Source organism: Hyla sarda, unplaced genomic scaffold (assembly GCF_029499605.1).
Source record: "Hyla sarda isolate aHylSar1 unplaced genomic scaffold, aHylSar1.hap1 scaffold_231, whole genome shotgun sequence".
Classification (NCBI taxonomy): Eukaryota; Metazoa; Chordata; class Amphibia; order Anura; family Hylidae; genus Hyla; species Hyla sarda.
The window spans coordinates 71,056-93,057 of NW_026608991.1; the positions used below are offsets into that span (position 1 = coordinate 71,056).

The 22,002-nt window shown below is 45.7% G+C and overlaps 10 non-coding genes across 10 annotated transcripts; all 10 read right to left on the minus strand.

The window, feature by feature from the left end:
* Positions 1–1,220: 1,220 nt before the first annotated feature.
* LOC130322223 (U2 spliceosomal RNA) lies at positions 1,221–1,411 on the minus strand. The gene has a single exon (XR_008867776.1). It is a non-coding gene; the product is annotated as a U2 spliceosomal RNA (small nuclear RNA).
* A 2,093-nt stretch (positions 1,412–3,504) lies between these two features.
* LOC130322224 (U2 spliceosomal RNA) lies at positions 3,505–3,695 on the minus strand. Its single transcript, XR_008867777.1, has one exon. It is a non-coding gene; the product is annotated as a U2 spliceosomal RNA (small nuclear RNA).
* Positions 3,696–5,777: 2,082 nt separating this feature from the next.
* LOC130322225 (U2 spliceosomal RNA) lies at positions 5,778–5,968 on the minus strand. Its single transcript, XR_008867778.1, has one exon. It is a non-coding gene; the product is annotated as a U2 spliceosomal RNA (small nuclear RNA).
* A 2,083-nt stretch (positions 5,969–8,051) lies between these two features.
* LOC130322226 (U2 spliceosomal RNA) lies at positions 8,052–8,242 on the minus strand. The gene has a single exon (XR_008867779.1). It is a non-coding gene; the product is annotated as a U2 spliceosomal RNA (small nuclear RNA).
* A 2,080-nt stretch (positions 8,243–10,322) lies between these two features.
* LOC130322228 (U2 spliceosomal RNA) lies at positions 10,323–10,513 on the minus strand. The gene has a single exon (XR_008867780.1). It is a non-coding gene; the product is annotated as a U2 spliceosomal RNA (small nuclear RNA).
* A 2,094-nt stretch (positions 10,514–12,607) lies between these two features.
* LOC130322229 (U2 spliceosomal RNA) lies at positions 12,608–12,798 on the minus strand. Its single transcript, XR_008867781.1, has one exon. It is a non-coding gene; the product is annotated as a U2 spliceosomal RNA (small nuclear RNA).
* A 2,087-nt stretch (positions 12,799–14,885) lies between these two features.
* Positions 14,886–15,076, minus strand: LOC130322230 (U2 spliceosomal RNA). Its single transcript, XR_008867782.1, has one exon. It is a non-coding gene; the product is annotated as a U2 spliceosomal RNA (small nuclear RNA).
* A 2,098-nt stretch (positions 15,077–17,174) lies between these two features.
* On the minus strand, positions 17,175–17,365 carry LOC130322231 (U2 spliceosomal RNA). Its single transcript, XR_008867783.1, has one exon. It is a non-coding gene; the product is annotated as a U2 spliceosomal RNA (small nuclear RNA).
* Positions 17,366–19,452: 2,087 nt separating this feature from the next.
* LOC130322232 (U2 spliceosomal RNA) lies at positions 19,453–19,643 on the minus strand. The gene has a single exon (XR_008867784.1). It is a non-coding gene; the product is annotated as a U2 spliceosomal RNA (small nuclear RNA).
* A 2,083-nt stretch (positions 19,644–21,726) lies between these two features.
* LOC130322172 (U2 spliceosomal RNA) lies at positions 21,727–21,912 on the minus strand. Its single transcript, XR_008867752.1, has one exon. It is a non-coding gene; the product is annotated as a U2 spliceosomal RNA (small nuclear RNA).
* Positions 21,913–22,002: the final 90 nt, after the last annotated feature.

Here is a 22,002-nt window from a genome sequence, read left to right on the forward strand (position 1 = left end):
TATATGTGTGTGTGTGCGCGTATATATATATATATATATATATATATATATATATATTTCTCCGCCGAAATCACTTTTAAACCCATTTCCACCTTTTTTTCCCTTCTCTTCCTCTTACTTTTTTTTCACGTTTTTTTACGTTTTTCTCCTTTTCGCCTCTTTTCTGGGCGTATTATTCTTCTTTTTCTTCTTTTTTTTCGTCTAATGCATACCCCATCAGTGCAGCAATGCTTATTCAATACCGCCAGCAGATGGAGACACTGGGGGATAATTTTCTAAGGATTTATACTGATTTTTCCTGTCTGAATTTGTCGCACAGAAAGTTGCAGGCCAAATATGTGTGACATTTCTGCGACTTTAGCTTCTAGAGCATTTTTACAACATTATACATAGGTGCTGAATACATAAAAAGCGACTGTTCAGCGACAGACAAGTCGCATCGGCTGAAAGTAGGCCAGAATGTCAGTCCATGTTGGAGCAGGTTTAGATACAGTCTAAAGCATAGATCTCAAAGTCTGTGCACAGAATTTAGCAAGGGCCTCGCACCTTCTGATGCATCAGGTAGGTGCACTATAGCATAGCCTAACCCTCTGTACTTTGGTCTATATTGATGCGGGACATAGACAGCCAGCTGATGACCAATCCATTAGTGCAATGGATGGCTGGAAGCATTTGTCTTTGCCTTTGCAATACCACAGAAGCAATGCATGGTCAATGTACAGCAATGACACACCTGTGTGAACAGCCAGGAGACCCCCCCATGTTATGTTACATAGTTACATAGTTAGTACGGTCGAAAAAAGACATATGTCCATCAAGTTCAACCAGGGAATTAAGGGGTAGGGGTGTGGCGCGATATTGGGGAAGGGATGAGATTTTATATTTCTTCATAAGCATTAATCTTATTTTGTCAATTAGGAACATTCAGCACCCACCCGCTATCAAGGCAGCTGCCTATCATGTCATGCCCTACCTGCACAGGTGTGCTGGCTACTCAAATGATCCAATTAAGGAGGCCATTTAGTCAGCAGCAGCAGAAGTCCTGTGCCTGGACGCTCCAACAGCGGCCAGACACAAGCAGAAGCAGCAGAAGCAGCAGCAGCACCACCTTTTGTTTTTTGGCTGCAGCAGCAGCAGCAAGGCCCACAGGGCTGGCTAGCTGGCTAGCCAGCAAGCAGGTAGCAATGAAAGTAGGAATCTTTCTTTTTAACCCTGTAAGGGGGTGGTGCACTGTACCCGAAGATACTGCCATATCGGGTCAATGCATAGGGCGACGGAAGCAAGCTTCGAAATCGGCCCCCGTTCTCAAAAATCCATTTAATATATGGTCCCCAGATAGGGGACGTATCAGATATTAAACTGATAAGAACAGATACTACACTTGATCTTAGCCAAAAGGCCGAGAAGCGATAACCGTGAAAGGGGCGGGCCCAACAAGGTCCCCTTCATGGGCACTATCACTGCTTGCTGTCAGGGAGGCTGCCAGACAATTTTCCATGCACACTCTGGGCTGGGGGGCAGTCAACCACCAGTACACACAGCAGAACCTAAACCCATACCATTATTGCTAAGCAGCAAGACAGGGGCCCATTGCACTCCCACGGGGCCTTTTTAAATGCAATCCATAACCCGGATTTGCCAGGAACCCTTCTTACTCCTCCTACTTGCATGTGACACTGGGCTTAGGATCTGCATAGGAAACACACACACAAGCACACACCTACCTTTGTTGCCTGCAGATGCCTCCTTGGCTGTCCCCAAACGGTATCAAACCAACACCCACGGGAAGCTGTAAGCATAGAGGACATGCCTGCACCCCATTGGACTTACCTGTGTGGGTTAAATCCGGGTTATTTGACAACCTATGGCGGTGATGGTTCTGCTCAGGCAGAGCAGTGCTGATGCTCCTCATAAAGCTGTCGCTGCTGTGAAGGTTCTAGGTGACATCACAATCCCTATGGTTACATACACAACAAAGCTGGGTTGTTGTTGTTTACACTCTGCAAGGCCTGTGGAAGTGAGTGACATCATAGCACTGTAGTTCTGAGGGTTCTAGATGGATGCAACAATCTCCTGTTGCTTCTATGAAGGCCATAATAGACGACATCACCAAACAGCTCCATAGTCACATACACAGCAAAGGAGAGATGTTGTTTACACCTAGTGATGTCAGTGGTATTGAGTGACATCACAGCACAGTGCTAAGGCTCCTGGGCCTGGACACAGCAGCGGCTGCAATATCTCAACGGAGAATACGTTTATATATATGTGTGTGTGTGCGCGTATATATATATATATATATATATATATATATATATATATATATATATATTTCTCCGCCGAAATCACTTTTAAACCCATTTCCACCTTTTTTTCCCTTCTCTTCCTCTTACTTTTTTTTCACGTTTTTTTACGTTTTTCTCCTTTTCGCCTCTTTTCTGGGCGTATTATTCTTCTTTTTCTTCTTTTTTTTCGTCTAATGCATACCCCATCAGTGCAGCACTGCTTATTCAATACCGCCAGCAGATGGAGACACTGGGGGATAATTTTCTAAGGATTTATACTGATTTTTCCTGTCTGAATTTGTCGCACAGAAAGTTGCAGGCCAAATATGTGTGACATTTCTGCGACTTTAGCTTCTAGAGCATTTTTACAACATTATACATAGGTGCTGAATACATAAAAAGCGACTGTTCAGCGACAGACAAGTCGCATCGGCTGAAAGTAGGCCAGAATGTCAGTCCATGTTGGAGCAGGTTTAGATACAGTCTAAAGCATAGATCTCAAAGTCTGTGCACAGAATTTAGCAAGGGCCTCGCACCTTCTGATGCATCAGGTAGGTGCACTATAGCATAGCCTAACCCTCTGTACTTTGGTCTATATTGATGCGGGACATAGACAGCCAGCTGATGACCAATCCATTAGTGCAATGGATGGCTGGAAGCATTTGTCTTTGCCTTTGCAATACCACAGAAGCAATGCATGGTCAATGTACAGCAATGACACACCTGTGTGAACAGCCAGGAGACCCCCCCATGTTATGTTACATAGTTACATAGTTAGTACGGTCGAAAAAAGACATATGTCCATCAAGTTCAACCAGGGAATTAAGGGGTAGGGGTGTGGCGCGATATTGGGGAAGGGATGAGATTTTATATTTCTTCATAAGCATTAATCTTATTTTGTCAATTAGGAACATTCAGCACCCACCCGCTATCAAGGCAGCTGCCTATCATGTCATGCCCTACCTGCACAGGTGTGCTGGCTACTCAAATGATCCAATTAAGGAGGCCATTTAGTCAGCAGCAGCAGAAGTCCTGTGCCTGGACGCTCCAACAGCGGCCAGACACAAGCAGAAGCAGCAGAAGCAGCAGCAGCACCACCTTTTGTTTTTTGGCTGCTGCAGCAGCAGCAGCAGCAGCAAGGCCCACAGGGCTGGCTAGCTGGCTAGCCAGCAAGCAGGTAGCAATGAAAGTAGGAATCTTTCTTTTTAACCCTGTAAGGGGGTGGTGCACTGTACCCGAAGATACTGCCATATCGGGTCAATGCATAGGGCGACGGAAGCAAGCTTCGAAATCGGCCCCCGTTCTCAAAAATCCATTTAATATATGGTCCCCAGATAGGGGACGTATCAGATATTAAACTGATAAGAACAGATACTACACTTGATCTTAGCCAAAAGGCCGAGAAGCGATAACCGTGAAAGGGGCGGGCCCAACAAGGTCCCCTTCATGGGCACTATCACTGCTTGCTGTCAGGGAGGCTGCCAGACAATTTTCCATGCACACTCTGGGCTGGGGGGCAGTCAACCACCAGTACACACAGCAGAACCTAAACCCATACCATTATTGCTAAGCAGCAAGACAGGGGCCCATTGCACTCCCACGGGGCCTTTTTAAATGCAATCCATAACCCGGATTTGCCAGGAACCCTTCTTACTCCTCCTACTTGCATGTGACACTGGGCTTAGGATCTGCATAGGAAACACACACACAAGCACACACCTACCTTTGTTGCCTGCAGATGCCTCCTTGGCTGTCCCCAAACGGTATCAAACCAACACCCACGGGAAGCTGTAAGCATAGAGGACATGCCTGCACCCCATTGGACTTACCTGTGTGGGTTAAATCCGGGTTATTTGACAACCTATGGCGGTGATGGTTCTGCTCAGGCAGAGCAGTGCTGATGCTCCTCATAAAGCTGTCGCTGCTGTGAAGGTTCTAGGTGACATCACAATCCCTATGGTTACATACACAACAAAGCTGGGTTGTTGTTGTTTACACTCTGCAAGGCCTGTGGAAGTGAGTGACATCATAGCACTGTAGTTCTGAGGGTTCTAGATGGATGCAACAATCTCCTGTTGCTTCTATGAAGGCCATAATAGACGACATCACCAAACAGCTCCATAGTCACATACACAGCAAAGGAGAGATGTTGTTTACACCTAGTGATGTCAGTGGTATTGAGTGACATCACAGCACAGTGCTAAGGCTCCTGGGCCTGGACACAGCAGCGGCTGCAATATCTCAACTGAGAATACGTTTATATATATGTGTGTGTGTGCGCGTATATATATATATATATATATATATATATATATATATATATATATATTTCTCCGCCGAAATCACTTTTAAACCCATTTCCACCTTTTTTTCCCTTCTCTTCCTCTTACTTTTTTTTCACGTTTTTTTACGTTTTTCTCCTTTTCGCCTCTTTTCTGGGCGTATTATTCTTCTTTTTCTTCTTTTTTTTCGTCTAATGCATACCCCATCAGTGCAGCAATGCTTATTCAATACCGCCAGCAGATGGAGACACTGGGGGATAATTTTCTAAGGATTTATACTGATTTTTCCTGTCTGAATTTGTCGCACAGAAAGTTGCAGGCCAAATATGTGTGACATTTCTGCGACTTTAGCTTCTAGAGCATTTTTACAACATTATACATAGGTGCTGAATACATAAAAAGCGACTGTTCAGCGACAGACAAGTCGCATCGGCTGAAAGTAGGCCAGAATGTCAGTCCATGTTGGAGCAGGTTTAGATACAGTCTAAAGCATAGATCTCAAAGTCTGTGCACAGAATTTAGCAAGGGCCTCGCACCTTCTGATGCATCAGGTAGGTGCACTATAGCATAGCCTAACCCTCTGTACTTTGGTCTATATTGATGCGGGACATAGACAGCCAGCTGATGACCAATCCATTAGTGCAATGGATGGCTGGAAGCATTTGTCTTTGCCTTTGCAATACCACAGAAGCAATGCATGGTCAATGTACAGCAATGACACACCTGTGTGAACAGCCAGGAGACCCCCCCATGTTATGTTACATAGTTACATAGTTAGTACGGTCGAAAAAAGACATATGTCCATCAAGTTCAACCAGGGAATTAAGGGGTAGGGGTGTGGCGCGATATTGGGGAAGGGATGAGATTTTATATTTCTTCATAAGCATTAATCTTATTTTGTCAATTAGGAACATTCAGCACCCACCCGCTATCAAGGCAGCTGCCTATCATGTCATGCCCTACCTGCACAGGTGTGCTGGCTACTCAAATGATCCAATTAAGGAGGCCATTTAGTCAGCAGCAGCAGAAGTCCTGTGCCTGGACGCTCCAACAGCGGCCAGACACAAGCAGAAGCAGCAGAAGCAGCAGCAGCACCACCTTTTGTTTTTTGGCTGCAGCAGCAGCAGCAAGGCCCACAGGGCTGGCTAGCTGGCTAGCCAGCAAGCAGGTAGCAATGAAAGTAGGAATCTTTCTTTTTAACCCTGTAAGGGGGTGGTGCACTGTACCCGAAGATACTGCCATATCGGGTCAATGCATAGGGCGACGGAAGCAAGCTTCGAAATCGGCCCCCGTTCTCAAAAATCCATTTAATATATGGTCCCCAGATAGGGGACGTATCAGATATTAAACTGATAAGAACAGATACTACACTTGATCTTAGCCAAAAGGCCGAGAAGCGATAACCGTGAAAGGGGCGGGCCCAACAAGGTCCCCTTCATGGGCACTATCACTGCTTGCTGTCAGGGAGGCTGCCAGACAATTTTCCATGCACACTCTGGGCTGGGGGGCAGTCAACCACCAGTACACACAGCAGAACCTAAACCCATACCATTATTGCTAAGCAGCAAGACAGGGGCCCATTGCACTCCCACGGGGCCTTTTTAAATGCAATCCATAACCCGGATTTGCCAGGAACCCTTCTTACTCCTCCTACTTGCATGTGACACTGGGCTTAGGATCTGCATAGGAAACACACACACAAGCACACACCTACCTTTGTTGCCTGCAGATGCCTCCTTGGCTGTCCCCAAACGGTATCAAACCAACACCCACGGGAAGCTGTAAGCATAGAGGACATGCCTGCACCCCATTGGACTTACCTGTGTGGGTTAAATCCGGGTTATTTGACAACCTATGGCGGTGATGGTTCTGCTCAGGCAGAGCAGTGCTGATGCTCCTCATAAAGCTGTCGCTGCTGTGAAGGTTCTAGGTGACATCACAATCCCTATGGTTACATACACAACAAAGCTGGGTTGTTGTTGTTTACACTCTGCAAGGCCTGTGGAAGTGAGTGACATCATAGCACTGTAGTTCTGAGGGTTCTAGATGGATGCAACAATCTCCTGTTGCTTCTATGAAGGCCATAATAGACGACATCACCAAACAGCTCCATAGTCACATACACAGCAAAGGAGAGATGTTGTTTACACCTAGTGATGTCAGTGGTATTGAGTGACATCACAGCACAGTGCTAAGGCTCCTGGGCCTGGACACAGCAGCGGCTGCAATATCTCAACTGAGAATACGTTTATATATATGTGTGTGTGTGCGCGTATATATATATATATATATATATATATATATATATATATATATATTTCTCCGCCGAAATCACTTTTAAACCCATTTCCACCTTTTTTTCCCTTCTCTTCCTCTTACTTTTTTTTCACGTTTTTTTACGTTTTTCTCCTTTTCGCCTCTTTTCTGGGCGTATTATTCTTCTTTTTCTTCTTTTTTTTCGTCTAATGCATACCCCATCAGTGCAGCAATGCTTATTCAATACCGCCAGCAGATGGAGACACTGGGGGATAATTTTCTAAGGATTTATACTGATTTTTCCTGTCTGAATTTGTCGCACAGAAAGTTGCAGGCCAAATATGTGTGACATTTCTGCGACTTTAGCTTCTAGAGCATTTTTACAACATTATACATAGGTGCTGAATACATAAAAAGCGACTGTTCAGCGACAGACAAGTCGCATCGGCTGAAAGTAGGCCAGAATGTCAGTCCATGTTGGAGCAGGTTTAGATACAGTCTAAAGCATAGATCTCAAAGTCTGTGCACAGAATTTAGCAAGGGCCTCGCACCTTCTGATGCATCAGGTAGGTGCACTATAGCATAGCCTAACCCTCTGTACTTTGGTCTATATTGATGCGGGACATAGACAGCCAGCTGATGACCAATCCATTAGTGCAATGGATGGCTGGAAGCATTTGTCTTTGCCTTTGCAATACCACAGAAGCAATGCATGGTCAATGTACAGCAATGACACACCTGTGTGAACAGCCAGGAGACCCCCCCATGTTATGTTACATAGTTACATAGTTAGTACGGTCGAAAAAAGACATATGTCCATCAAGTTCAACCAGGGAATTAAGGGGTAGGGGTGTGGCGCGATATTGGGGAAGGGATGAGATTTTATATTTCTTCATAAGCATTAATCTTATTTTGTCAATTAGGAACATTCAGCACCCACCCGCTATCAAGGCAGCTGCCTATCATGTCATGCCCTACCTGCACAGGTGTGCTGGCTACTCAAATGATCCAATTAAGGAGGCCATTTAGTCAGCAGCAGCAGAAGTCCTGTGCCTGGACGCTCCAACAGCGGCCAGACACAAGCAGAAGCAGCAGAAGCAGCAGCAGCACCACCTTTTGTTTTTTGGCTGCAGCAGCAGCAGCAGCAAGGCCCACAGGGCTGGCTAGCTGGCTAGCCAGCAAGCAGGTAGCAATGAAAGTAGGAATCTTTCTTTTTAACCCTGTAAGGGGGTGGTGCACTGTACCCGAAGATACTGCCATATCGGGTCAATGCATAGGGCGACGGAAGCAAGCTTCGAAATCGGCCCCCGTTCTCAAAAATCCATTTAATATATGGTCCCCAGATAGGGGACGTATCAGATATTAAACTGATAAGAACAGATACTACACTTGATCTTAGCCAAAAGGCCGAGAAGCGATAACCGTGAAAGGGGCGGGCCCAACAAGGTCCCCTTCATGGGCACTATCACTGCTTGCTGTCAGGGAGGCTGCCAGACAATTTTCCATGCACACTCTGGGCTGGGGGGCAGTCAACCACCAGTACACACAGCAGAACCTAAACCCATACCATTATTGCTAAGCAGCAAGACAGGGGCCCATTGCACTCCCACGGGGCCTTTTTAAATGCAATCCATAACCCGGATTTGCCAGGAACCCTTCTTACTCCTCCTACTTGCATGTGACACTGGGCTTAGGATCTGCATAGGAAACACACACACAAGCACACACCTACCTTTGTTGCCTGCAGATGCCTCCTTGGCTGTCCCCAAACGGTATCAAACCAACACCCACGGGAAGCTGTAAGCATAGAGGACATGCCTGCACCCCATTGGACTTACCTGTGTGGGTTAAATCCGGGTTATTTGACAACCTATGGCGGTGATGGTTCTGCTCAGGCAGAGCAGTGCTGATGCTCCTCATAAAGCTGTCGCTGCTGTGAAGGTTCTAGGTGACATCACAATCCCTATGGTTACATACACAACAAAGCTGGGTTGTTGTTGTTTACACTCTGCAAGGCCTGTGGAAGTGAGTGACATCATAGCACTGTAGTTCTGAGGGTTCTAGATGGATGCAACAATCTCCTGTTGCTTCTATGAAGGCCATAATAGACGACATCACCAAACAGCTCCATAGTCACATACACAGCAAAGGAGAGATGTTGTTTACACCTAGTGATGTCAGTGGTATTGAGTGACATCACAGCACAGTGCTAAGGCTCCTGGGCCTGGACACAGCAGCGGCTGCAATATCTCAACGGAGAATACGTTTATATATATATGTGTGTGTGTGCGCGTATATATATATATATATATATATATATATATATATATATATATTTCTCCGCCGAAATCACTTTTAAACCCATTTCCACCTTTTTTTCCCTTCTCTTCCTCTTACTTTTTTTTCACGTTTTTTTACGTTTTTCTCCTTTTCGCCTCTTTTCTGGGCGTATTATTCTTCTTTTTCTTCTTTTTTTTCGTCTAATGCATACCCCATCAGTGCAGCAATGCTTATTCAATACCGCCAGCAGATGGAGACACTGGGGGATAATTTTCTAAGGATTTATACTGATTTTTCCTGTCTGAATTTGTCGCACAGAAAGTTGCAGGCCAAATATGTGTGACATTTCTGCGACTTTAGCTTCTAGAGCATTTTTACAACATTATACATAGGTGCTGAATACATAAAAAGCGACTGTTCAGCGACAGACAAGTCGCATCGGCTGAAAGTAGGCCAGAATGTCAGTCCATGTTGGAGCAGGTTTAGATACAGTCTAAAGCATAGATCTCAAAGTCTGTGCACAGAATTTAGCAAGGGCCTCGCACCTTCTGATGCATCAGGTAGGTGCACTATAGCATAGCCTAACCCTCTGTACTTTGGTCTATATTGATGCGGGACATAGACAGCCAGCTGATGACCAATCCATTAGTGCAATGGATGGCTGGAAGCATTTGTCTTTGCCTTTGCAATACCACAGAAGCAATGCATGGTCAATGTACAGCAATGACACACCTGTGTGAACAGCCAGGAGACCCCCCCATGTTATGTTACATAGTTACATAGTTAGTACGGTCGAAAAAAGACATATGTCCATCAAGTTCAACCAGGGAATTAAGGGGTAGGGGTGTGGCGCGATATTGGGGAAGGGATGAGATTTTATATTTCTTCATAAGCATTAATCTTATTTTGTCAATTAGGAACATTCAGCACCCACCCGCTATCAAGGCAGCTGCCTATCATGTCATGCCCTACCTGCACAGGTGTGCTGGCTACTCAAATGATCCAATTAAGGAGGCCATTTAGTCAGCAGCAGCAGAAGTCCTGTGCCTGGACGCTCCAACAGCGGCCAGACACAAGCAGAAGCAGCAGAAGCAGCAGCAGCACCACCTTTTGTTTTTTGGCTGCAGCAGCAGCAGCAAGGCCCACAGGGCTGGCTAGCTGGCTAGCCAGCAAGCAGGTAGCAATGAAAGTAGGAATCTTTCTTTTTAACCCTGTAAGGGGGTGGTGCACTGTACCCGAAGATACTGCCATATCGGGTCAATGCATAGGGCGACGGAAGCAAGCTTCGAAATCGGCCCCCGTTCTCAAAAATCCATTTAATATATGGTCCCCAGATAGGGGACGTATCAGATATTAAACTGATAAGAACAGATACTACACTTGATCTTAGCCAAAAGGCCGAGAAGCGATAACCGTGAAAGGGGCGGGCCCAACAAGGTCCCCTTCATGGGCACTATCACTGCTTGCTGTCAGGGAGGCTGCCAGACAATTTTCCATGCACACTCTGGGCTGGGGGGCAGTCAACCACCAGTACACACAGCAGAACCTAAACCCATACCATTATTGCTAAGCAGCAAGACAGGGGCCCATTGCACTCCCACGGGGCCTTTTTAAATGCAATCCATAACCCGGATTTGCCAGGAACCCTTCTTACTCCTCCTACTTGCATGTGACACTGGGCTTAGGATCTGCATAGGAAACACACACACAAGCACACACCTACCTTTGTTGCCTGCAGATGCCTCCTTGGCTGTCCCCAAACGGTATCAAACCAACACCCACGGGAAGCTGTAAGCATAGAGGACATGCCTGCACCCCATTGGACTTACCTGTGTGGGTTAAATCCGGGTTATTTGACAACCTATGGCGGTGATGGTTCTGCTCAGGCAGAGCAGTGCTGATGCTCCTCATAAAGCTGTCGCTGCTGTGAAGGTTCTAGGTGACATCACAATCCCTATGGTTACATACACAACAAAGCTGGGTTGTTGTTGTTTACACTCTGCAAGGCCTGTGGAAGTGAGTGACATCATAGCACTGTAGTTCTGAGGGTTCTAGATGGATGCAACAATCTCCTGTTGCTTCTATGAAGGCCATAATAGACGACATCACCAAACAGCTCCATAGTCACATACACAGCAAAGGAGAGATGTTGTTTACACCTAGTGATGTCAGTGGTATTGAGTGACATCACAGCACAGTGCTAAGGCTCCTGGGCCTGGACACAGCAGCGGCTGCAATATCTCAACGGAGAATACGTTTATATATATGTGTGTGTGTGCGCGTATATATATATATATATATATATATATATATATATATATATTTCTCCGCCGAAATCACTTTTAAACCCATTTCCACCTTTTTTTCCCTTCTCTTCCTCTTACTTTTTTTTCACGTTTTTTTACGTTTTTCTCCTTTTCGCCTCTTTTCTGGGCGTATTATTCTTCTTATTCTTCTTTTTCTTCTTTTTTTTCGTCTAATGCATACCCCATCAGTGCAGCAATGCTTATTCAATACCGCCAGCAGATGGAGACACTGGGGGATAATTTTCTAAGGATTTATACTGATTTTTCCTGTCTGAATTTGTCGCACAGAAAGTTGCAGGCCAAATATGTGTGACATTTCTGCGACTTTAGCTTCTAGAGCATTTTTACAACATTATACATAGGTGCTGAATACATAAAAAGCGACTGTTCAGCGACAGACAAGTCGCATCGGCTGAAAGTAGGCCAGAATGTCAGTCCATGTTGGAGCAGGTTTAGATACAGTCTAAAGCATAGATCTCAAAGTCTGTGCACAGAATTTAGCAAGGGCCTCGCACCTTCTGATGCATCAGGTAGGTGCACTATAGCATAGCCTAACCCTCTGTACTTTGGTCTATATTGATGCGGGACATAGACAGCCAGCTGATGACCAATCCATTAGTGCAATGGATGGCTGGAAGCATTTGTCTTTGCCTTTGCAATACCACAGAAGCAATGCATGGTCAATGTACAGCAATGACACACCTGTGTGAACAGCCAGGAGACCCCCCCATGTTATGTTACATAGTTACATAGTTAGTACGGTCGAAAAAAGACATATGTCCATCAAGTTCAACCAGGGAATTAAGGGGTAGGGGTGTGGCGCGATATTGGGGAAGGGATGAGATTTTATATTTCTTCATAAGCATTAATCTTATTTTGTCAATTAGGAACATTCAGCACCCACCCGCTATCAAGGCAGCTGCCTATCATGTCATGCCCTACCTGCACAGGTGTGCTGGCTACTCAAATGATCCAATTAAGGAGGCCATTTAGTCAGCAGCAGCAGAAGTCCTGTGCCTGGACGCTCCAACAGCGGCCAGACACAAGCAGAAGCAGCAGAAGCAGCAGCAGCACCACCTTTTGTTTTTTGGCTGCTGCAGCAGCAGCAGCAGCAGCAAGGCCCACAGGGCTGGCTAGCTGGCTAGCCAGCAAGCAGGTAGCAATGAAAGTAGGAATCTTTCTTTTTAACCCTGTAAGGGGGTGGTGCACTGTACCCGAAGATACTGCCATATCGGGTCAATGCATAGGGCGACGGAAGCAAGCTTCGAAATCGGCCCCCGTTCTCAAAAATCCATTTAATATATGGTCCCCAGATAGGGGACGTATCAGATATTAAACTGATAAGAACAGATACTACACTTGATCTTAGCCAAAAGGCCGAGAAGCGATAACCGTGAAAGGGGCGGGCCCAACAAGGTCCCCTTCATGGGCACTATCACTGCTTGCTGTCAGGGAGGCTGCCAGACAATTTTCCATGCACACTCTGGGCTGGGGGGCAGTCAACCACCAGTACACACAGCAGAACCTAAACCCATACCATTATTGCTAAGCAGCAAGACAGGGGCCCATTGCACTCCCACGGGGCCTTTTTAAATGCAATCCATAACCCGGATTTGCCAGGAACCCTTCTTACTCCTCCTACTTGCATGTGACACTGGGCTTAGGATCTGCATAGGAAACACACACACAAGCACACACCTACCTTTGTTGCCTGCAGATGCCTCCTTGGCTGTCCCCAAACGGTATCAAACCAACACCCACGGGAAGCTGTAAGCATAGAGGACATGCCTGCACCCCATTGGACTTACCTGTGTGGGTTAAATCCGGGTTATTTGACAACCTATGGCGGTGATGGTTCTGCTCAGGCAGAGCAGTGCTGATGCTCCTCATAAAGCTGTCGCTGCTGTGAAGGTTCTAGGTGACATCACAATCCCTATGGTTACATACACAACAAAGCTGGGTTGTTGTTGTTTACACTCTGCAAGGCCTGTGGAAGTGAGTGACATCATAGCACTGTAGTTCTGAGGGTTCTAGATGGATGCAACAATCTCCTGTTGCTTCTATGAAGGCCATAATAGACGACATCACCAAACAGCTCCATAGTCACATACACAGCAAAGGAGAGATGTTGTTTACACCTAGTGATGTCAGTGGTATTGAGTGACATCACAGCACAGTGCTAAGGCTCCTGGGCCTGGACACAGCAGCGGCTGCAATATCTCAACGGAGAATACGTTTATATATATGTGTGTGTGTGCGCGTATATATATATATATATATATATATATATATATATATATATATATTCTCCGCCGAAATCACTTTTAAACCCATTTCCACCTTTTTTTCCCTTCTCTTCCTCTTACTTTTTTTTCACGTTTTTTTACGTTTTTCTCCTTTTCGCCTCTTTTCTGGGCGTATTATTCTTCTTTTTCTTCTTTTTTTTCGTCTAATGCATACCCCATCAGTGCAGCAATGCTTATTCAATACCGCCAGCAGATGGAGACACTGGGGGATAATTTTCTAAGGATTTATACTGATTTTTCCTGTCTGAATTTGTCGCACAGAAAGTTGCAGGCCAAATATGTGTGACATTTCTGCGACTTTAGCTTCTAGAGCATTTTTACAACATTATACATAGGTGCTGAATACATAAAAAGCGACTGTTCAGCGACAGACAAGTCGCATCGGCTGAAAGTAGGCCAGAATGTCAGTCCATGTTGGAGCAGGTTTAGATACAGTCTAAAGCATAGATCTCAAAGTCTGTGCACAGAATTTAGCAAGGGCCTCGCACCTTCTGATGCATCAGGTAGGTGCACTATAGCATAGCCTAACCCTCTGTACTTTGGTCTATATTGATGCGGGACATAGACAGCCAGCTGATGACCAATCCATTAGTGCAATGGATGGCTGGAAGCATTTGTCTTTGCCTTTGCAATACCACAGAAGCAATGCATGGTCAATGTACAGCAATGACACACCTGTGTGAACAGCCAGGAGACCCCCCCATGTTATGTTACATAGTTACATAGTTAGTACGGTCGAAAAAAGACATATGTCCATCAAGTTCAACCAGGGAATTAAGGGGTAGGGGTGTGGCGCGATATTGGGGAAGGGATGAGATTTTATATTTCTTCATAAGCATTAATCTTATTTTGTCAATTAGGAACATTCAGCACCCACCCGCTATCAAGGCAGCTGCCTATCATGTCATGCCCTACCTGCACAGGTGTGCTGGCTACTCAAATGATCCAATTAAGGAGGCCATTTAGTCAGCAGCAGCAGAAGTCCTGTGCCTGGACGCTCCAACAGCGGCCAGACACAAGCAGAAGCAGCAGAAGCAGCAGCAGCACCACCTTTTGTTTTTTGGCTGCAGCAGCAGCAGCAGCAGCAGCAGGCCCACAGGGCTGGCTAGCTGGCTAGCCAGCAAGCAGGTAGCAATGAAAGTAGGAATCTTTCTTTTTAACCCTGTAAGGGGGTGGTGCACTGTACCCGAAGATACTGCCATATCGGGTCAATGCATAGGGCGACGGAAGCAAGCTTCGAAATCGGCCCCCGTTCTCAAAAATCCATTTAATATATGGTCCCCAGATAGGGGACGTATCAGATATTAAACTGATAAGAACAGATACTACACTTGATCTTAGCCAAAAGGCCGAGAAGCGATAACCGTGAAAGGGGCGGGCCCAACAAGGTCCCCTTCATGGGCACTATCACTGCTTGCTGTCAGGGAGGCTGCCAGACAATTTTCCATGCACACTCTGGGCTGGGGGGCAGTCAACCACCAGTACACACAGCAGAACCTAAACCCATACCATTATTGCTAAGCAGCAAGACAGGGGCCCATTGCACTCCCACGGGGCCTTTTTAAATGCAATCCATAACCCGGATTTGCCAGGAACCCTTCTTACTCCTCCTACTTGCATGTGACACTGGGCTTAGGATCTGCATAGGAAACACACACACAAGCACACACCTACCTTTGTTGCCTGCAGATGCCTCCTTGGCTGTCCCCAAACGGTATCAAACCAACACCCACGGGAAGCTGTAAGCATAGAGGACATGCCTGCACCCCATTGGACTTACCTGTGTGGGTTAAATCCGGGTTATTTGACAACCTATGGCGGTGATGGTTCTGCTCAGGCAGAGCAGTGCTGATGCTCCTCATAAAGCTGTCGCTGCTGTGAAGGTTCTAGGTGACATCACAATCCCTATGGTTACATACACAACAAAGCTGGGTTGTTGTTGTTTACACTCTGCAAGGCCTGTGGAAGTGAGTGACATCATAGCACTGTAGTTCTGAGGGTTCTAGATGGATGCAACAATCTCCTGTTGCTTCTATGAAGGCCATAATAGACGACATCACCAAACAGCTCCATAGTCACATACACAGCAAAGGAGAGATGTTGTTTACACCTAGTGATGTCAGTGGTATTGAGTGACATCACAGCACAGTGCTAAGGCTCCTGGGCCTGGACACAGCAGCGGCTGCAATATCTCAACGGAGAATACGTTTATATATATGTGTGTGTGTGCGCGTATATATATATATATATATATATATATATATATATATATATATATATATTTCTCCGCCGAAATCACTTTTAAACCCATTTCCACCTTTTTTTCCCTTCTCTTCCTCTTACTTTTTTTTCACGTTTTTTTACGTTTTTCTCCTTTTCGCCTCTTTTCTGGGCGTATTATTCTTCTTTTTCTTCTTTTTTTTCGTCTAATGCATACCCCATCAGTGCAGCAATGCTTATTCAATACCGCCAGCAGATGGAGACACTGGGGGATAATTTTCTAAGGATTTATACTGATTTTTCCTGTCTGAATTTGTCGCACAGAAAGTTGCAGGCCAAATATGTGTGACATTTCTGCGACTTTAGCTTCTAGAGCATTTTTACAACATTATACATAGGTGCTGAATACATAAAAAGCGACTGTTCAGCGACAGACAAGTCGCATCGGCTGAAAGTAGGCCAGAATGTCAGTCCATGTTGGAGCAGGTTTAGATACAGTCTAAAGCATAGATCTCAAAGTCTGTGCACAGAATTTAGCAAGGGCCTCGCACCTTCTGATGCATCAGGTAGGTGCACTATAGCATAGCCTAACCCTCTGTACTTTGGTCTATATTGATGCGGGACATAGACAGCCAGCTGATGACCAATCCATTAGTGCAATGGATGGCTGGAAGCATTTGTCTTTGCCTTTGCAATACCACAGAAGCAATGCATGGTCAATGTACAGCAATGACACACCTGTGTGAACAGCCAGGAGACCCCCCCATGTTATGTTACATAGTTACATAGTTAGTACGGTCGAAAAAAGACATATGTCCATCAAGTTCAACCAGGGAATTAAGGGGTAGGGGTGTGGCGCGATATTGGGGAAGGGATGAGATTTTATATTTCTTCATAAGCATTAATCTTATTTTGTCAATTAGGAACATTCAGCACCCACCCGCTATCAAGGCAGCTGCCTATCATGTCATGCCCTACCTGCACAGGTGTGCTGGCTACTCAAATGATCCAATTAAGGAGGCCATTTAGTCAGCAGCAGCAGAAGTCCTGTGCCTGGACGCTCCAACAGCGGCCAGACACAAGCAGAAGCAGCAGAAGCAGCAGCAGCACCACCTTTTGTTTTTTGGCTGCAGCAGCAGCAGCAGCAGCAGCAAGCAGCAAGCCACAGGGCTGGCTAGCTGGCTAGCCAGCAAGCAGGTAGCAATGAAAGTAGGAATCTTTCTTTTTAACCCTGTAAGGGGGTGGTGCACTGTACCCGAAGATACTGCCATATCGGGTCAATGCATAGGGCGACGGAAGCAAGCTTCGAAATCGGCCCCCGTTCTCAAAAATCCATTTAATATATGGTCCCCAGATAGGGGACGTATCAGATATTAAACTGATAAGAACAGATACTACACTTGATCTTAGCCAAAAGGCCGAGAAGCGATAACCGTGAAAGGGGCGGGCCCAACAAGGTCCCCTTCATGGGCACTATCACTGCTTGCTGTCAGGGAGGCTGCCAGACAATTTTCCATGCACACTCTGGGCTGGGGGGCAGTCAACCACCAGTACACACAGCAGAACCTAAACCCATACCATTATTGCTAAGCAGCAAGACAGGGGCCCATTGCACTCCCACGGGGCCTTTTTAAATGCAATCCATAACCCGGATTTGCCAGGAACCCTTCTTACTCCTCCTACTTGCATGTGACACTGGGCTTAGGATCTGCATAGGAAACACACACACAAGCACACACCTACCTTTGTTGCCTGCAGATGCCTCCTTGGCTGTCCCCAAACGGTATCAAACCAACACCCACGGGAAGCTGTAAGCATAGAGGACATGCCTGCACCCCATTGGACTTACCTGTGTGGGTTAAATCCGGGTTATTTGACAACCTATGGCGGTGATGGTTCTGCTCAGGCAGAGCAGTGCTGATGCTCCTCATAAAGCTGTCGCTGCTGTGAAGGTTCTAGGTGACATCACAATCCCTATGGTTACATACACAACAAAGCTGGGTTGTTGTTGTTTACACTCTGCAAGGCCTGTGGAAGTGAGTGACATCATAGCACTGTAGTTCTGAGGGTTCTAGATGGATGCAACAATCTCCTGTTGCTTCTATGAAGGCCATAATAGACGACATCACCAAACAGCTCCATAGTCACATACACAGCAAAGGAGAGATGTTGTTTACACCTAGTGATGTCAGTGGTATTGAGTGACATCACAGCACAGTGCTAAGGCTCCTGGGCCTGGACACAGCAGCGGCTGCAATATCTCAACGGAGAATACGTTTATATATATGTGTGTGTGTGCGCGTTATATATATATATATATATATATATATATATATATATATATATATTTCTCCGCCGAAATCACTTTTAAACCCATTTCCACCTTTTTTTCCCTTCTCTTCCTCTTACTTTTTTTTCACGTTTTTTTACGTTTTTCTCCTTTTCGCCTCTTTTCTGGGCGTATTATTCTTCTTTTTCTTCTTTTTTTTCGTCTAATGCATACCCCATCAGTGCAGCAATGCTTATTCAATACCGCCAGCAGATGGAGACACTGGGGGATAATTTTCTAAGGATTTATACTGATTTTTCCTGTCTGAATTTGTCGCACAGAAAGTTGCAGGCCAAATATGTGTGACATTTCTGCGACTTTAGCTTCTAGAGCATTTTTACAACATTATACATAGGTGCTGAATACATAAAAAGCGACTGTTCAGCGACAGACAAGTCGCATCGGCTGAAAGTAGGCCAGAATGTCAGTCCATGTTGGAGCAGGTTTAGATACAGTCTAAAGCATAGATCTCAAAGTCTGTGCACAGAATTTAGCAAGGGCCTCGCACCTTCTGATGCATCAGGTAGGTGCACTATAGCATAGCCTAACCCTCTGTACTTTGGTCTATATTGATGCGGGACATAGACAGCCAGCTGATGACCAATCCATTAGTGCAATGGATGGCTGGAAGCATTTGTCTTTGCCTTTGCAATACCACAGAAGCAATGCATGGTCAATGTACAGCAATGACACACCTGTGTGAACAGCCAGGAGACCCCCCCATGTTATGTTACATAGTTACATAGTTAGTACGGTCGAAAAAAGACATATGTCCATCAAGTTCAACCAGGGAATTAAGGGGTAGGGGTGTGGCGCGATATTGGGGAAGGGATGAGATTTTATATTTCTTCATAAGCATTAATCTTATTTTGTCAATTAGGAACATTCAGCACCCACCCGCTATCAAGGCAGCTGCCTATCATGTCATGCCCTACCTGCACAGGTGTGCTGGCTACTCAAATGATCCAATTAAGGAGGCCATTTAGTCAGCAGCAGCAGAAGTCCTGTGCCTGGACGCTCCAACAGCGGCCAGACACAAGCAGAAGCAGCAGAAGCAGCAGCAGCACCACCTTTTGTTTTTTGGCTGCAGCAGCAGCAGCAGCAGCAAGGCCCACAGGGCTGGCTAGCTGGCTAGCCAGCAAGCAGGTAGCAATGAAAGTAGGAATCTTTCTTTTTAACCCTGTAAGGGGGTGGTGCACTGTACCCGAAGATACTGCCATATCGGGTCAATGCATAGGGCGACGGAAGCAAGCTTCGAAATCGGCCCCCGTTCTCAAAAATCCATTTAATATATGGTCCCCAGATAGGGGACGTATCAGATATTAAACTGATAAGAACAGATACTACACTTGATCTTAGCCAAAAGGCCGAGAAGCGATAACCGTGAAAGGGGCGGGCCCAACAAGGTCCCCTTCATGGGCACTATCACTGCTTGCTGTCAGGGAGGCTGCCAGACAATTTTCCATGCACACTCTGGGCTGGGGGGCAGTCAACCACCAGTACACACAGCAGAACCTAAACCCATACCATTATTGCTAAGCAGCAAGACAGGGGCCCATTGCACTCCCACGGGGCCTTTTTAAATGCAATCCATAACCCGGATTTGCCAGGAACCCTTCTTACTCCTCCTACTTGCATGTGACACTGGGCTTAGGATCTGCATAGGAAACACACACACAAGCACACACCTACCTTTGTTGCCTGCAGATGCCTCCTTGGCTGTCCCCAAACGGTATCAAACCAACACCCACGGGAAGCTGTAAGCATAGAGGACATGCCTGCACCCCATTGGACTTACCTGTGTGGGTTAAATCCGGGTTATTTGACAACCTATGGCGGTGATGGTTCTGCTCAGGCAGAGCAGTGCTGATGCTCCTCATAAAGCTGTCGCTGCTGTGAAGGTTCTAGGTGACATCACAATCCCTATGGTTACATACACAACAAAGCTGGGTTGTTGTTGTTTACACTCTGCAAGGCCTTTGGAAGTGAGTGACATCATAGCACTGTAGTTCTGAGGGTTCTAGATGGATGCAACAATCTCCTGTTGCTTCTATGAAGGCCATAATAGACGACATCACCAAACAGCTCCATAGTCACATACACAGCAAAGGAGAGATGTTGTTTACACCTAGTGATGTCAGTGGTATTGAGTGACATCACAGCACAGTGCTAAGGCTCCTGGGCCTGGACACAGCAGCGGCTGCAATATCTCAACGGAGAATACGTTTATATATATGTGTGTGTGTGCGCGTATATATATATATATATATATATATATATATATATATATATATATTTCTCCGCCGAAATCACTTTTAAACCCATTTCCACCTTTTTTTCCCTTCTCTTCCTCTTACTTTTTTTTCACGTTTTTTTACGTTTTTCTCCTTTTCGCCTCTTTTCTGGGCGTATTATTCTTCTTTTTCTTCTTTTTTTTCGTCTAATGCATACCCCATCAGTGCAGCAATGCTTATTCAATACCGCCAGCAGATGGAGACACTGGGGGATAATTTTCTAAGGATTTATACTGATTTTTCCTGTCTGAATTTGTCGCACAGAAAGTTGCAGGCCAAATATGTGTGACATTTCTGCGACTTTAGCTTCTAGAGCATTTTTACAACATTATACATAGGTGCTGAATACATAAAAAGCGACTGTTCAGCGACAGACAAGTCGCATCGGCTGAAAGTAGGCCAGAATGTCAGTCCATGTTGGAGCAGGTTTAGATACAGTCTAAAGCATAGATCTCAAAGTCTGTGCACAGAATTTAGCAAGGGCCTCGCACCTTCTGATGCATCAGGTAGGTGCACTATAGCATAGCCTAACCCTCTGTACTTTGGTCTATATTGATGCGGGACATAGACAGCCAGCTGATGACCAATCCATTAGTGCAATGGATGGCTGGAAGCATTTGTCTTTGCCTTTGCAATACCACAGAAGCAATGCATGGTCAATGTACAGCAATGACACACCTGTGTGAACAGCCAGGAGACCCCCCCATGTTATGTTACATAGTTACATAGTTAGTACGGTCGAAAAAAGACATATGTCCATCAAGTTCAACCAGGGAATTAAGGGGTAGGGGTGTGGCGCGATATTGGGGAAGGGATGAGATTTTATATTTCTTCATAAGCATTAATCTTATTTTGTCAATTAGGAACATTCAGCACCCACCCGCTATCAAGGCAGCTGCCTATCATGTCATGCCCTACCTGCACAGGTGTGCTGGCTACTCAAATGATCCAATTAAGGAGGCCATTTAGTCAGCAGCAGCAGAAGTCCTGTGCCTGGACGCTCCAACAGCGGCCAGACACAAGCAGAAGCAGCAGAAGCAGCAGCAGCACCACCTTTTGTTTTTTGGCTGCAGCAGCAGCAGCAGCAAGGCCCACAGGGCTGGCTAGCTGGCTAGCCAGCAAGCAGGTAGCAATGAAAGTAGGAATCTTTCTTTTTAACCCTGTAAGGGGGTGGTGCACTGTACCCGAAGATACTGCCATATCGGGTCAATGCATAGGGCGACGGAAGCAAGCTTCGAAATCGGCCCCCGTTCTCAAAAATCCATTTAATATATGGTCCCCAGATAGGGGACGTATCAGATATTAAACTGATAAGAACAGATAAGGTTTCAACAAAATTTTATTGAATAAATAAGAAACCATACAAAATTTAAAATGCAAAATAATAAAAGGTTCACAAAAGTTTTAAAATACAAATAATAAAACCAGTAATAAAAGGAGAAAA